Below are 16,007 nucleotides of genomic sequence, written 5' to 3'. Positions count from 1 at the left end.
AAAAGAATACATTTGAATCAGTTCTAATGAGATGGATGAAACTGGAACCTATTATACAGAGTGAAGTAAGCCAGAAAGAAAAACACCAATACAGTATACTAACGCATATATATGGAATTTAGAAAGATGGTAACAATAACCCTGTGTACGAGACTGCAAAAGAGACACCGATGTATAAATCAGTCTTATGGACTCTGTGGGAGAGGGAGAGGGTGGGGAGATTTGGGAGAATAGCATTGAAACATGTATAATATCATGTATGAAACGAGTCGCCAGTCCAGGTTCGATGCACGGTACTGGATGCTTGGGGCTGGTGCACTGGGACGACCCAGAGGGAGGGCAGGGGAGGGAGGAGGGAGGAGGGTTTAGGATGGGGAACGCGGATATACCTGTGGCGGATTCATTTCGATATTTGGCAAAACTAATACAATATTGTAAAGTTTAAAAATAAAATAAAATTAAAAAAAATATTTTAAAAAGAAAAAAAAGTTGGAGGTGCTACTTAACACTACAGGCAGCAGATTTAATTAGCCATTCAAGAGCTGGTATTGGTTCATATTGTTCATAAATTTAAGAAAAGTTTTAGCACAATTATAAATGATAACATTAAAATGGCTTTTTAACAGAATTTGGGATGTTTCTGTGAATCCAGATCTTTGAAATCATCATTAACAAGGGATTATTAGGTCATCAAAAAACCCAGCTTCTAGTACATGGAAAAGAGAGACTTCTGGCCTGAATGGACCACAGTTCTGATAGAATGATTCTATTATTATGTTCCAATAAAATTTAATGTCTAAGTGTGCTTGTTTAATTACTCAATTGCTTAAATAGTAGTAAAGTGATACTGCACAGAGCTTTGTGAAACAACCAAACCCAAACAGTGGTATATATTTAAAAAAAACCTGAAAGGACCCTTAATCATTATTTTATAGTTCTATATTTTCATGGCAGATGTTGACATTTTACCATTGTTCCAGAATCAAATGTCAAGTTATTCCTGTTCAGAATTTTCCATTTCCATGTGCAAAGAATTCCATCTGCAGCTGTATTTATAAGTGAACTCTCTGCTTGCAAAAGCCCAGCATTTCTAAGCAGGTTTGTAAATAGGTTTTGAAGGAGGACATGCAAGCACTAGAGACCTGCCTGGGTTAATTAATTCTCTTTTCAGGCACTAGAACCTACACAAGTAGGCCAGCTGGAGGTGAATGTTTCCTTTGAAAGAGATAATTATATGCCCTACCAATTGTTTGCTTTTCTACATCTCCCCCAGTTAGATTCCCCAGAATTCATAAACTGTCAGGAGAGGTTTTTCCCTTCCTGGGAAACTGAACATGTAGATGAGTTGAGATAATTGTGGGTAATTCAGATAGTTTGAAGGTCCGGATGATGCATACAAATAATTACAAAGAAGAGACTGTGAGCTTCTGTTAAATACAGTGTATGGAAACTGCTATGGCTCTATGAAAACAGGACGGTACTTCAGTTCACGTTTTCTTTCTTCTGAGATGCTCTTCCTCTGTTCCACACTATCCACTTTCTTTCCAGCAGAGCGCTGTGCAAAATAGCTCCCTGCCTCACCTGGCAAGAGTAAGAGCAAGGGGACCCTTCCTTCCCGGGGGAAGGGAGAGCACATGACCCCGGCACCAGCAGGGGGCAGCGAGGACTCTGGGAGCTCTTTGCACAACTAACTGGCCTTGCCCCTCCAAAGCCCACCTCATCCAGGAGCTGGATTTCCTGAGCAGTTTGTTAGATAGACCAAAGTTCTCATTCTTCCTCCCTGTTAGGAATTCAAGCACACCCGACAGACTCTCAGAGGCAGGCTGCTTCTTCAAGTGGTGTGAGGTGGGGAGAAGGTTCTGTGTCCCAGGCTGCCTATTCGGGTGAATGCGTGGACTTAGATGCCTGTCTGAATCTTACTCCCAATACTCTTTTCTTTACAGCTATTTAGAACATGAACTGGAAAGGTTACAAGTTTCACGTGTTCCTCTTCTGTCATGCCTAAAACCTTGTTTGTTCTACAGTATTGGGCTAGTGGAACTTTATAAAGCTAGAGGACTTGATGTCTTCCCTCTTCCACCTTTATCTTCACTCAAGGGAAGGAATATATGGGAAACAGGTCAAGAGTGACCTCTGCTTCCTTTGGAGGAATAGGAGAGGCCAGGAGGGGGTTTGTCTGGTAGCACCTGAGACACAAGTTAACGACTTTCTCCACAGAAAAAACAGCAGGGACAAGGGAGCAGATCACACCTGCCTCAGCTTCACAGGTCAGTGCTGCTCCGGGCCTCAGGCTCATGGAGATTTCCTTTCTCATTTTACCAGGACTGCTGTATTAGTGCCACTATAGAGGCAAGGAGCTCATGGTGTCTAATGTCTTCACCCCTGTCTTGCTGTTCAGGGGCAAAGTGTGTGGTGGTTCATAAAAGGGATAGATCAACAAAGACACCAGACTTGCTGGTTGGAGTAGAAGTTAGTCCAAAGGGAGAAACAGTGGGAGGCCCTGACAGGGGCCTTTGGTCTTAGTCCACGATGTGGCAGATGAAGGATGAAGGCCGACCTGCCTTATCACACTGGCTCCTTCATCATGAGTCTCTTATCCTGGGGATCCCATCCTATCACTCAGTTACAGAACTAGAGGCTGGGAGTTCCTGGTGGCTTCCTTTTTCCCTTTTTTTTATTCTTACAGGCAAGGAATATCTGTAAAAAGGGGGAACTGAGGATGACTGAATCTTGCCATAATTAGTAGAATGAAAGTTTCACAGAGTGAAATGTGAGGGAGCAGGTACCCAAAGAGTGATACCATCTATGCTGATTTGGAAGCAAGACAGAAGCTGCTCTGTAAAGTTTTCTTTTTTAACACCAACATCTCCTTCATAAACCTCTATGGCCTGGGCCTATGAGCTTTAGAAACCTTGCTCCCTCTCCTTTTGAGAGAGTGAAAAAGGGCAGCTGTATGAGTGCTTTTTACAGAGACTGGGGACTGGAAACACCATCAGATTTTCCATTTTCCTGGTCCATAATCTATTTCCAATAGAAACAACTGTGCAGCAGCTCCAAGGGAGCTGGAGCAGGAGTGATCCACACCTTGCTTCACATGTTGGAAGGCAGCCCAAAAGGAAACTTAGGGGGAGCTCTGGTATATGTCTCCAGAGAGGAAGTAGTGGTGGAGGAAATGTTGTTGCCCTGGGAAGTCTAGAACATTGAAGGCAGGCCTCTGCTACCCTGTACCTGTGGGCTTGGCTACTTCTCCTCTATTTTCGTTAAAATAAACTTTTAATTTTAGAGCAGTTTAGATGTATAGAAAAGTTGTACTGTCGTTGGATAGTACAGAGAACTCCTGTGTAGCCCACGCCCACTTTCCACTATTATCGACGTTTTATTATAGTCTATTTGCCATAACTAATGAACCCAAACTGGTACATTACTACTAACTAAATCCACACTTATTCACATTTCATTGGTTCCCCCCTAATATCCTCTTTCTGTTTCAGGATCCCATCCAGGATACCACCTGCATTAGTCTGCTCAGGCTACCATAATAAAATTTCACAGACAGGGCAGCTTGAAAAACAGAAGTTCATTTTTTCCACAGTTCTGTAGGCTGCAAATGTAAGATTAAAGTGTTGACAGGTTTGGTTTCTCCTGAGGCCTCTCTCTTTGTGGCTTGCAGATGGCTGTCTTCTTTCTGTGTCCACATATGGCCTTCCCTCTATGTACATATGCTGTTGGTGCCTCCTCCTTATCAGGACACCAGTACTATTTGGCCCCCACCTTAATGACCTCTGTGCTGTGCTTAGTCACTCAGTTGTGTCCAACTCTTTGCAACTCCATGGGCTATAGCCCATCAGGCTCCTCTGTCCATGGGGATTCTCTAGGCAAGAATACTGGAGTGGGTTGCCGTGCCCTCCTCCAGGGGATCTTCCCAATCCAGGGATCAAACCCAGGTCTCCCGAATTGCAGGTGGATTCTTTACCATCTAAGCCCCCAGGGAAGTCCAAGAATACTGGAGTGGGTAGCCTACCCCTTCTCCAGTGGATCTTCTCAACCCGGGAACTGAACCAGGGTCTCCTGCATTGCAGTCAGAGTCTTTACCAGCTGAGCTACCAGGGAAGCCCAAATGACCTCATTTAACCCTAATTATCTCTTTAATAAAACCTTTGCCAACAAAGGTCCATCTAGTCAAGGCTATGGTTTTTCCAGTAGTCATGTATGGATGTGAGAGTTGGACTATAAAGAAAGCTGAGCACCGAAGAATTGATGCTTTTGAACTGTGGTGTTGGAGAAGACTCTTGAGAGTCCCTTGAACTGCAAGGAGATCCAGCCAGTACATCCTAAAGGAAATCAGCCCTGAATATTCATTGGAAGGACAGATGCTGAAGCTGAAACTCCAATACTTTGGCCACCTGATGCAAAGAGCTGACTCATTTGAAAAGACACTGGTGCTGGAAAAGACTCAAGGCAAGAGGAGAAGGGGCCACAGAGGGTGAGATGGTTGGATGACATCACCTACTCAATGGACATGAGTTTGAGTAATCTCTGGGAGTTGGTGATGGACAGGGAGGCCTGGCGTGCTGCAGTCCATGGGGTCTCAAAGAGTTGAATACAAGTGAGCAACTGAACTGAACTGAACTGATCTCTTTAAACCCTAATTACCTCTTTAAAGGCCCTATATTCAAATGCAGTCACGTTGGGGATTTGAGATTCAACATGAATTTTGTGGGGACGCAATTCAGCCCACAACACTATCTCTCCTTTCTTTTTCATTAATAAAAACTTTTATTTTGTATTGGAGTATATTCGATTAACAATGTTGTGATGGTTTCAAGTGAACAGTGAATGGACTCAGCCATACATGTACGTGTATGTATCCATTCTCCCCCAAACTCCCCTCCCATCCAGGCTGCCATATAACATTGAGCAGAGTTCCATGTGCTGTACTTGTTGATTATCCATTTAAAACATAGCAATTGTGTACATGTCCATCCCAAACTCCCACTCCATTCTTTTTAATTGAGTTGAGACTGAGCAACCATGTTTCTGCTATTATGGAGGTCGGAAACTGGAATGACTGTCAGATTTTTCATTTTCCCAGAAGTATTTTTTTATTTAACATAATTGATTCACAATATTGTGTTAGTTTCAGGAATATAGCTTCAGGTTGTTTTTTCCATATAGGTTTTTTTTAAGTTGAATATAATTTCCTGTGCTATATAGTGAATCCTTGTTGTTTATCTATTTTTATATAGTGGTGTTTATCTATTAATCCCAACTTCCTAATTTATCTCCAAGTTCCCCTTTGGCAACCATAAGCTTGTTTTCTATATGTGTGACTCTAATTCTGTTTTGTGACTAAGTTTATTTGTACCCATTTTTAGAAGCCACATATAAGTGATATCAAATGATATTTATCTTTCTCTCTCTGACTTACTTCAGTCAGTAAGACAATCTCTAGCTTCGTTCATGTTACTGCACATGGTATTATTTAGCTCTTTTTGTGGCTGAGTAATTTTCAATTCAGAGAAGGCAATGGCACCCCACTCCAGTACTCTTGCCTGGAAAATCCCATGGACAGAGGAGCCTGGTAGGCTGCAGTCCATGGGGTTGTGAAGAGTCGGACACGACTGAGCGACTTCACTTTCACTTTTCACTTTCATGCATTGGAGAAGGAAATGGCAACCCACTCCAGTGTTCTTGCCTGGAGAATCCCAGGGAACGTGGAGCCTGGTGGGCTGCCATCTACGGGGTCACACAGAGTCGGACACGACTGAAGCGACTTAGCAGCAGTAGCAGCAGCAATTTTCAATTGCATATATTAATATGTAACACAACTTTATCCATTCATCTGTCAATGGGCATTTAGGTTGTTTCCATGTCTTAGATATTGTAAAGAGTGCTGCTATGAATACTGGGGTACATATATCTTTTTGAATTATAGTTTTCTCCAGACATATGCCCAAGAATGGGAATACTGTATCATATGGTATTCTATTTTTAGTTTTTTAAGGAATCTCCATACTGTTTTCCATAGTGGCTGCACCAATTTACATTCCCATCAACAGTGTAGAAGGCTTCCCTTTTTTCTACCATTTACTATTTGTAGACTTTTTGATCATGGTCATTCTGGCCAGTGTGATATCTTATTACAGTTTTTTTTTTTTAGTATAAATGTATTTATTTTAATTGGGGGCTAATTACTTTACAATATTGTATTGGTTTTGCCATACATTGACATGAATCCTCCACGGGTGTACATGCATTCCCCATCCTGAACCCCCTCCCACTTCCCTTCCCATACCATCCCTCTGGGTCATCCCAGTGCACCAGCCCCGAGCATCCTGTATCATGCATTGAACCTGGATTGGCGATTTGTTTCACATATGATAATATACATGTTTCAATGCCATTCTCCCAAATCATCCCACACTCGCCCTCTCCCACAGAGTCCAAAAGACTATTCTATACATCTGTGTCTCTTTTGCTATCTTGGATACAGGGTTATCATTATTATCTTTCTAAATTCCATATATATATGTTAGTATACTGTATTGGTGTTTTTCTTTCTGGCTTACTTCACTCTGTATAATAGGCTCCAGTTTCATCCACCTCATTAGAACTGATTCAAATGTATTCTTTTTAATGGCTGAGTAATACTCCATTGTGTATATGTACCACAGCTTTCTTATCCATTCATCTGCTGATGGACATCTAGGTTGCTTCCATGTCCTAGCTATTGTAAACAGTGCTGCGATGAACATTGGGGTACATGTGTCTTTTTCAATTCAGTGTATATGCCTAGCAGTGGGATTGCTGGGTCATATGGCAGTTCTATTTCCAGTTTTTTAAGGAATTTCCACACTGTTCTCCATAGTGGCTGTACGAGTTTGCATTCCCACCAACAGAGTAAGAGGATTCCCTTTTCTCCACACCCTCTCCAGCATTTATTATTTGTAGACTTTTGGATCGCAGCCATTCTGACCAGTGTGAGATGGTACGTCATTGTGGTTTTGATTTGCATTTCTCTGATAATGAGTGATATTGAGCATCTTTTCATGTGTTTGTTAGCCATCTGTATGTCTTCTTTGCAGAAATGTCTGTTTAGTTCTTTGGCCCATTTTTTGATTGGGTCATTTATTTTTCTGGAATTGAGCTGCAGGAGTTGCTTGTATATTTTTGAGATTAATTCTTTGTCAATTGCTTCGTTTGCTATTATTTTCTCCCATTCTGAAGGCTATCTTTTCACCTTGCTTATAGTTTCCTTCGTTGTGCAAAAGTTTTTAAGTTTAATTAGGTCTCATTTGTTTATTTTTGCGTTTATTTCCATTACTCTGGGAGGTGGGCATAGAGGATCCTGCTGTGATTTATGTCAGAGAGTGTTTTGCCTATGTTTTCCTCTAGGAGTTTTATAGTTTATGGTCTTACGTTTAGATCTTTCCTCCATTTTGAGTTTATTTTCATGTATGGTGTTAGAAAGTGTTCTTCTGCTGCTGCTAAGTCGCTTCAGTCATGTCTGACTCTGTGTGACCCCAGAGATGGCAGCCCACCAGGCTCCCCTGTCCCCGGGATTCTCCAGGCAAGAACACTGGAGTGGGTTGCCATTTCCTTCTTCAACGCATGAAAGTGAAAAGTGAAAGTGTTCTAGTTTCATTCTTTTACAAGTGGTTGACCAGTTTTCCCAACACCGCTTGTTAAAGAGATTGTCTTTCCTCCATTGTATATTCTTGCCTCCTTTGTCAAAGATAAGGTGTCCATAGGTGCGTGGATTTATCTCTGGACTTTCTGTTTTGTTCCATTGATCTATATTTCTGTCTTTGTGCCAGTACCATACTGTCTTGATGACTGTGGCTTTGTAGTAGAGCCTGAAGTCAGGCAGGTTGATTCCTCCAGTTCCATTCTTCTTTCTCAAAATTGCTTTGGCTATTTGAGGTTTTTTGTATTTCCATACAAATTGTGAAATTATTTGTTTTAGCTCTGTGAAAAATACCGTTGGTAGCTTGATAAGGATTGCATTGAATCTATAGATTGCTTTGGGTAGTATACTCATTTTCACTATATTGATTCTTCCTATCCATGAATACGGTATATTTCTCCATTTATTAGTGTCCTCTTTGATTTCTTTCACCAGTGTTTTATCGTTTTCTATATATAGGTCTTTTGTTTCTTTAGGTAGATATATTCCTAAGTATTTTATTCTTTTCGTTGCAATGGTGAATGGAATTGTTTCCTTAATTTCTCTTTCTGTTTTCTCATTATTAGTGTATAAGAATGCAAGGGATTTCTGTGTGTTGATTTTATATCCTGCAACTTTACTATATTCATTGATTAGCTCTAGTAATTTTTTGGTGGAGTCTTTAGGGCTTTCCTTTTCTTAAATCACTTAAACATTTTTTTTGGCCACACCATGCAACTTGTGGGATTTTAGCTTCCCAATCAGGGACTGAACCTGGGGCCTCTGCAATGAGAACATGGAGTTCTAACCACTGGACCTCCAGAGAATTCACTATCTCATTGTGGTTTTGATTTGCATTTTTCTAATAATTAGTGTTGTGGAGCATCTTTTCATGTGCCTATTGGCCATCTATGTGTCTTCTTTGGAGAAATTTTCATTTTTCTATTGGTTTTTGTTGTTGTTGTTGTTATTAAATTGTGTGAGCTGTTTCTATATTTTGGAAATTAAACCCTTGTTGGTTGTGCCATTTTCTAATATTTTCTCTCAGTCCATAGGTTGTCCTTTTGTTTTGTTTATGGTTACCTTTGCTGTGCAAAAACTTATTAAATTTGGCTAGATACTAATCATTTATTATTGCTTTTATTTCTCTTGTCATGGAAAACTGACCTAAGAAAATATTGGTACAATGATTTATGTCAATTTATGTCAGAGAATGTTTCTCTTATGTTCTCTTTAGGAGTTTTATGGTGTCATGTCTTATATTCCAGTCTTTAAACAATTTTGAGTTTATTTTTGTGCATGGTGAGAGAACACGTTCTAACTTCATTAATTTACATGAAGGTGTCCAGCTTTCTCAATATAATTTGCTGAAGAGACTGTTTTTTTCCCCATTGTATATTCTTCCATCCTTTGTCAAAGGTTAATTGACCATAGGTGTGTGGGTTTATTTATAGGCTCTGTATTCTGCTCCATTGATTTACATGTCTGTTTTTGTGCCGATTGGATTACTGTAACTTTGTGGTATTGTCTGAAGTCTGGGAGGGTTATCTTCCAGTTTTGTTCTTTTTCCTCAGATTCCATATAAATTTTACGATTATTTGTTCTAGTTCTGTGAAAAATGTCATAGATAATTTCATAGTTCAGTTCAGTTCAGTTCAGTCGCTCATTTGTGCCCAACTCTTTGCAACACCATGGACTGCAGCATGCCAGGACTCCCTGTGTATCACCAATTCCCAGAGTTTACCCAAACCCATGTCCATTGAGTCGGTGATGCCATTAAACCATCTCATCCTCTGTAGTCCCCTTCTCCTCCTGTCTTCAATCTTTCCCAGCATCAGGGTCTTTTCAAATGAGTCTGCTCTTCGCATCAGGTGGCCAAAGTATTGGAGTTTCAGCTTCAACATCAGTCCTTCCAGTGAACACTCAGGACTGATCTCCTTCAGAATGGACTGGTTGGATCTCCTTGCAGTCCAGGGGACTCTCAAGAGTCTTCTCCAACACCACAGTTCAAAAGCATCAATTCTTCAGTGCTCAGCTTTCTTTATAGTCCAACTCTCACATCCATACATGACTACTGGAAAAACCATAGCATGACTAGATGGACCTTTGTTGGCAAAGTAATGTCACTGCTTTTTAATATGCTGTCTAGGTCAGTCATAACTTTCCTTCCAAGGAGTAAGCGTCTTCTAATTTCATGGCCGAAATCACCATCTGCTGTGATTTTGGAGCCCCTCAAAATAAAGTCAGCCACTGTTTCCACTGTTTCCCCATCTACTTGCCATGATGTGATGGGACCAGATGCCATGATCTTCGTTTTCTGAATGTTGAGCCTTAAGCCAACTTTTTCACTCTCTTCTTTCACTTTCATCAAGAAGCTCTGTAGTTCATCTTCGCTTTCTGCCATAAGGGTGGTATCATCTACATATCTGAGGTTATTGGTATTTTTCCCAGAAATCTTGATTCCAGCTTGTGCTTCATTGAGCTGAGCATTCCCATGATGTACTCTGCATATAAGTTAAATAAGCAGAGTGACAACATACAGCCTTGATGTACTCCTTTTCCTGTTTGGAACCAGTCTGTTGTTCCATGTCCAGTTCTAACTGTTGCTTCCTGACCTGCATACATATTCCTCAAGAGGCAGGTCAGGTAGTCTGGTATTCCTATCTCTTTCAGAATTTTCCACAGTTTACTGTGATCCACACAGTCAAAGACTTTGGCATAGTCAATAAAGCAGAAAGAGATGTTTTTCTGGAACTCTCTTGCTTTATCTATGATCCAACGGATGTGGCAATTTGATCTCTGGTTCCTCTGCCTTTTCTAAAACCAGCTTGAACATCTGAAAGTTCATGGTTCATGTATTGTTCAAGCCTGGCTTGGAGAATTTTGAGCATTACTTTACTGGCATGTGAGATGAGTTCAATTGTGCGGTAATTTGAACATTCTTGGGCCTTCCCTGGTGGCTCAGAGGTTAAAGCGTCTGCCTGGAATATGGGAGGCCCGGGTTCAATCCCTGGGTGGTGAAGATCTCCTGGAGAAGGAAATGGCAACCCACTCCAGTACTCTTGCCTGGAGAATCCCATGGAGGAACGAGCCTGGTAGTCTACAGTCCATGGGGTCGCAAAGAGTTGGAGGCGACTGAGTGACTTCACTTTCACTTGAACATTCTTTGGCATTGCCTTTCTTTGGGATTGGAATGAAAACTGACCTCTTCCAGTCTTGTGAGCACTGCTGAGTTTTCCAAATTTACTGGCATATTGAGTGCAGCCTTTTCACAAAATCATCTTTTAGGATTTGAAATAGCTCAACTGGAATTCTATCACCTCCACCAGCTTTGTTCATAGTGATGCTTCCTAAGGCCCACTTGACTTCACATTCCAGGATGTCTGGCTCTAGGTGAGTGATCACACCATCGTGATTATCTGGGTCATGAAGATCTTTTTTGTATAGTTCTTCTGTGTATTCTTGCCACCTCTTCTTAATATCTTCTGCTTCTGTTAGGTCCATACCATTTCTGTCCTTTACTGAGCCCATCTTTGCATGAAATGTTCCCTGGGTATCTCTAATTTTCTTGCAGAAATTTCTAGTCTTCCCATTCTGTTGTTTTCTTCTATTTCTTTGCATTGATTGCTGAGGAAGGCTTTCTTATCTCTCCTTGCTATTCTTTCAAATTCTGCATTCAAATGGGTATGTCTTTTCTTTTCTCCTTTAATTTCGTTGGGATCACATTAAATCTGTAGATTGCTTTGGGTTGTGTGGCCATTTTGATAATATTAATTCTTCCGATCCAAGAACATGGGATATCTTTTCATTTCTTTGAATCATCTTCAACTTCCTTTATCAGTGTTTTATAGTTCTCAGTGTGTGTCTTTCACCTTTCAGTCAACCAAGAATTCTAAATACATTGAAACTATACTTCATAAAAGAGGAAGCAACCAAGACATTGCCAGAAGAATAAAAGTAAACAATTCTTTGCTTTTCTTGAAGGACCTACCCTCCAAGTAATACCAAAGGGAGCTCTTTAGCCTGAAGTGAAAGGACACTCACTAGACAGTAAGTTGAACCCACACGAATAAATAAAGAGCACCAGCAAAGTTAGCTACATAGATAAAGATAAAAAGACTGTATATAGGTATATAAGTGTATGTATACATATGTATAGTTTGTAACTTCTTTTTTCTACCTGATTTAAAAAGACAGCTACAGAAAGCAATGATTTTTAATCTGTGTTCATGGACATACAATGTATAAAATGTAAAGCAAAAAGGAAGGGAGAAGGAATGGAGTTTTAGGAATGCATACTTTTTGTAAACAATTAAAACGAAGTTGATTTTAATAAAAACTAGACTCTTATAGATTAAGATGTTAATTGTAATCACCAGCGCAACCACTCAATGTTACTATGCCACACAATGTTAGTTTATTCTCTTTACATTGATCTGCTCTTTGCCTGTAGCATGATTTGCTCTCCCTTACTCAGTTCCCTGTGTTTTTCCTCCAGTGCTACTAAGTTACAATCTTTACAGAGCTGGGGGTGTGGAGTGAGGGAGACATGGTTTATTCTGTTTTATGCATATCTAAGGTAAAATAATTCATTATGTCCATTTCTTTATTAGTCACAGGCTATTTTCATCCAAAGTGAATTTTAGTGAAAATAATACTTTTGTGGAATTATCTTTGATTGGTGAAGCAGTTCCAGCTGGAAAGCTTGCCTTCCTGGGCACTCTCTCCACCTTAGTCAGGCTGGCCACAGGCAGGCCACATGCAAATGATGTGTCTATAGTCTCAGTGGGCTTCCGTTGTGGCTCAGTCAGTAAAGAATTCGCCTGCAATGTGGGAGACCTGGGTTCGATCCCTGAGTTGGGAAGATCCCCTGGAGGAGGGCATGACAACCCACTCCAGTATTCTTGCCTAGAGAATCCCCATGGACAGAGGAGCCTGGTGGGCTACAGTCCATGGGGTCACAACGACTGAGTGACTAAACAGAGAACAGCACATAGTCTCTGTCTATAGTTTGTAGCATGTTTATGAATGTAGGCATTCACTTGATGGAGCCTGGGAACTAAAGACGGATTTTCAGAGACAGTGTTGGTATACCTACTGAGTCACAGTACAGCTGAGAAGGATCAAATGAGTTCATGAAAAGATGACAGTCTGGACATTACACATGAACTTCTCTTTCACAGACCTTAGCTGCTTTGTGCCAAAAACCTTTGTTGATCTGTCTGTATTTGATGTCCATTTTGTAAACTTTGCTTTCCTCTTTGCCCTTCTGCAAGTGCTGGGTTAGTGGTTTGGTGTTTTGTTCCCTCTAAAATAAATGCACTTTTTACCCCAATCTTGTCATGCTCACATGCTGCCCTACATTTTAAAGAGAAAGGAAAAATGTTTATTTGGTTCCCTCTCTATCTTCCTTCTCTGCCTTCCTTCTCTTCTCTTCAGGCTTGAGAAGTTATCTCCATCCCTAGAACAATGGGCAGTGGCTCACATTTTGTCTGTGAGGATCTGAGGAGTACCTTGAGGGAATCATGCTGGGATAGACAGGGCCCAAGACCACCAGGAAGCAGGTAACACTGGAAAGTGTTTGATGTAAAGGCTTCTGTTTTTTCTTTGCTAGAGATCTGGTGCAAAGGCCAGACCAGCAGGCAAAATGTGACCACAATAGGCAATCGGTGGTGGGGGTAGGAGTCGTGCTCCGTGTCTGTGGCCCAAGAAGTGGGAAGCACCACCACACAAGCAGGGAATCTGGTTAGATGATGTGAGAAATCATGGTAGGTTGACAGGAGGAAACTGTGAACATGTATCAAAGTCTGGATATGAATAGGATTTCAGTTGTAGGAGGGAAGATAGCAAGGCTGGTGTTGTGGGATTAGGGGTTTAGGTAGGATATCAGAGTGAGGGTTTTGGCTCAGGAGGAGGCATACATCCATTGACCAGAACTGGAGCACAGGTAGGGCCTGGACCTTAGGACAAGGTGTGTGCAGAGCAGTAAAGAGCACAACTTGGTAAGCTTTCATTCATCCTGAACTTCTACCCTGTACCAGGTGCAAGCACTAGGCTAGATATTTAATGATGACTAACACAGGAAGGCAATGGTACCCCACTCCAGTACCCCTGCCTGGAAAATCCCATGGACAGAGGAGCCTGGTAAGCTGCAGTCCATGAGGTCGCTAAGAGTCGGACACGACTGAGCAACTTCACTTTGAGTTTTCACTTTCATGCATTGGAGAAGGAAATGGCAACCCACTCCAGTATTCTTGCCTGGAGAATCACAGGGACGGGGGAACCTGGTGGGCTGCCATCTCTGGGGTCGCACAGAGTCGGACACGACTGAAGTGACTTAGCAGCAGTAGCAACACAGGATGATTCCAGCCTTGCAAAATTGGGGAATAAAATGACTCTTCTACTAGCTGTGTGACCTTCGGCAAGTCACTGAACTACCTTGCAGCCCAGTTTTCTCAACTGTAAAATGTTTTGAGGGTATGGCAGCTCCTGAATTTCCAGTCTGTGTGGAAGAAGCAGAGGCGTGGTAGGCTAAGGAACTAGTTTTGAGGACGTTTTCATACAAAAGCAGAGTTTGTTTTTTCTCTAACACTTTATTATGAAGCTTTCAAATGTTTAAAAATTTGAAAGAAGTATAGAGCAAACACCCACCCACCACCTAGATTCTGCAGTGATTAACATTTTACTCTATTTGTTTTACCACATATCTGTCCATCCAGCCATTCATCAATCAAGGTAAGTTGCAGACATTGGTACCCTTCACCCCCAAATGCTTCAGCATGTATCGAAATGTCATTAACTATAATTCAGTATTTATTTATGGTACTTTTTCTTTTTGAGATAAATCTCAAGTGTACTATTAGCTGAGTTGTGACAAACGGATATATTCATGTAACCCAAGCCCCTATCAAAATATAGAACATTTTCTTTACCCCAGAAAGTTCCCTAATGCTTCTTTCCAGTCAGTCCCTACTTCACCCACCTTGTATTAGTTTCCTACTGTAACAAGTTATCACAAACTGGATGGCTTAAAACAACAGAAGCTTATTTTCTCACAGTTCTGGAGGGTTCAGTTCAGTCGCTCAGACGTGTCCGACTCTTTGCGACCCCATGGACTGCAGCATGCCAGGCCTCCCTGTCCATCACCAACTCTCGGAGCTTGCTCAAACTCATGTCCATTGAGTCGGTGATGCCATCCAACCATCTCATCTTCTGTCATCCCCTTCTCCTCCTGCCTTCAATCTTTCCCAGCATCAGGGTCTTATCAAATGAGTCAGTTCTTCGCGTCGGTTGGCCTAAGTATTGAAGTTTCAGCTTCAGCATCAGTCCTTCCAACGTACCCAAATAAGGGTATCCACAGAGACACACTCTCTCTGAGGGCTCTAGGAAAGAATCCATTCGATTCCCTTGTTTTTGCTTCTGGTGTTCCTGGCAGTCTTGGTGTTTCTTGGCTTATAGATGCACCACTACAACCTCTGTCTCTGTCGTCACATGGCATTCTCCTTGTGGGCTTCTGTCTTTGTCTCTCTTATAAGACACCGGTCATATTGGATTAGGACCCACTCTAATCAAATTAGTTAAATTTGATTCTATCTGCAAAGACCCTGTTTCTAAATAAGGTCACATTCGCAGGTATTGAGGATTAGGACTTCAACATATATTTTGGGGAGACATAATTCAGGTGGTGCTAGTGGTAAAGAACCGGCCTGCCAATGCAGGAAACATAAGAGACTCGAGTTCACTCCCTGGGTCGGGAAGATCCCCTGCAGGAGGGCATGGCAACCCACTCCAGTATTCTTGCCTGGAGAGCCCTCATGGACAGAGGAGCCTGGTGGGCTACAGTCCATAGTGTCGGAAAGAGTCGGACATGACTGAATCAACTGACAGGCCTAATTCAAACCATAACACATCCCGGATCCAACTGCTATTCTGATTTTTCCACCACTGATTTTGCCTGTTCTAGAATTTAATGTAAATGGAATTATGCAGTATATATTGTTTTGTGTCTAGCTTCTTGCACTCAGCATGTTTTCATAATTCATTCATTTCATTGCATGTATCAGTTTGTATTTCCCTTCTATTTCTGAGTAGTATTCCATTGTATGAAATCACCCTGGTGGCTCAGACAGTAAAGAATCTGCCTGTAATGCAGGAGACCTGGGTTTGATCCCTGGGTTGGGAAGATCCCCTGGAGGAGGAAATGGCAACCCACTCCAGTATTCATGCCTGGAGAATTCCATGGACAGAGGAGCCTGGTGGGCTACAGTCCATGGGGTTGCAAAGAGTTGGATATGACTGAGTGACTAACACTTTCAATACTTCTTTCCATTGTATGGATGTA

Source organism: Bos javanicus, chromosome X, assembly GCF_032452875.1.
Source record: "Bos javanicus breed banteng chromosome X, ARS-OSU_banteng_1.0, whole genome shotgun sequence".
Taxonomy (NCBI): Eukaryota; Metazoa; Chordata; class Mammalia; order Artiodactyla; family Bovidae; genus Bos; species Bos javanicus.
The sequence above is the reverse complement of the archived record's forward strand: the minus strand, read 5'-3'. Positions refer to the sequence as shown.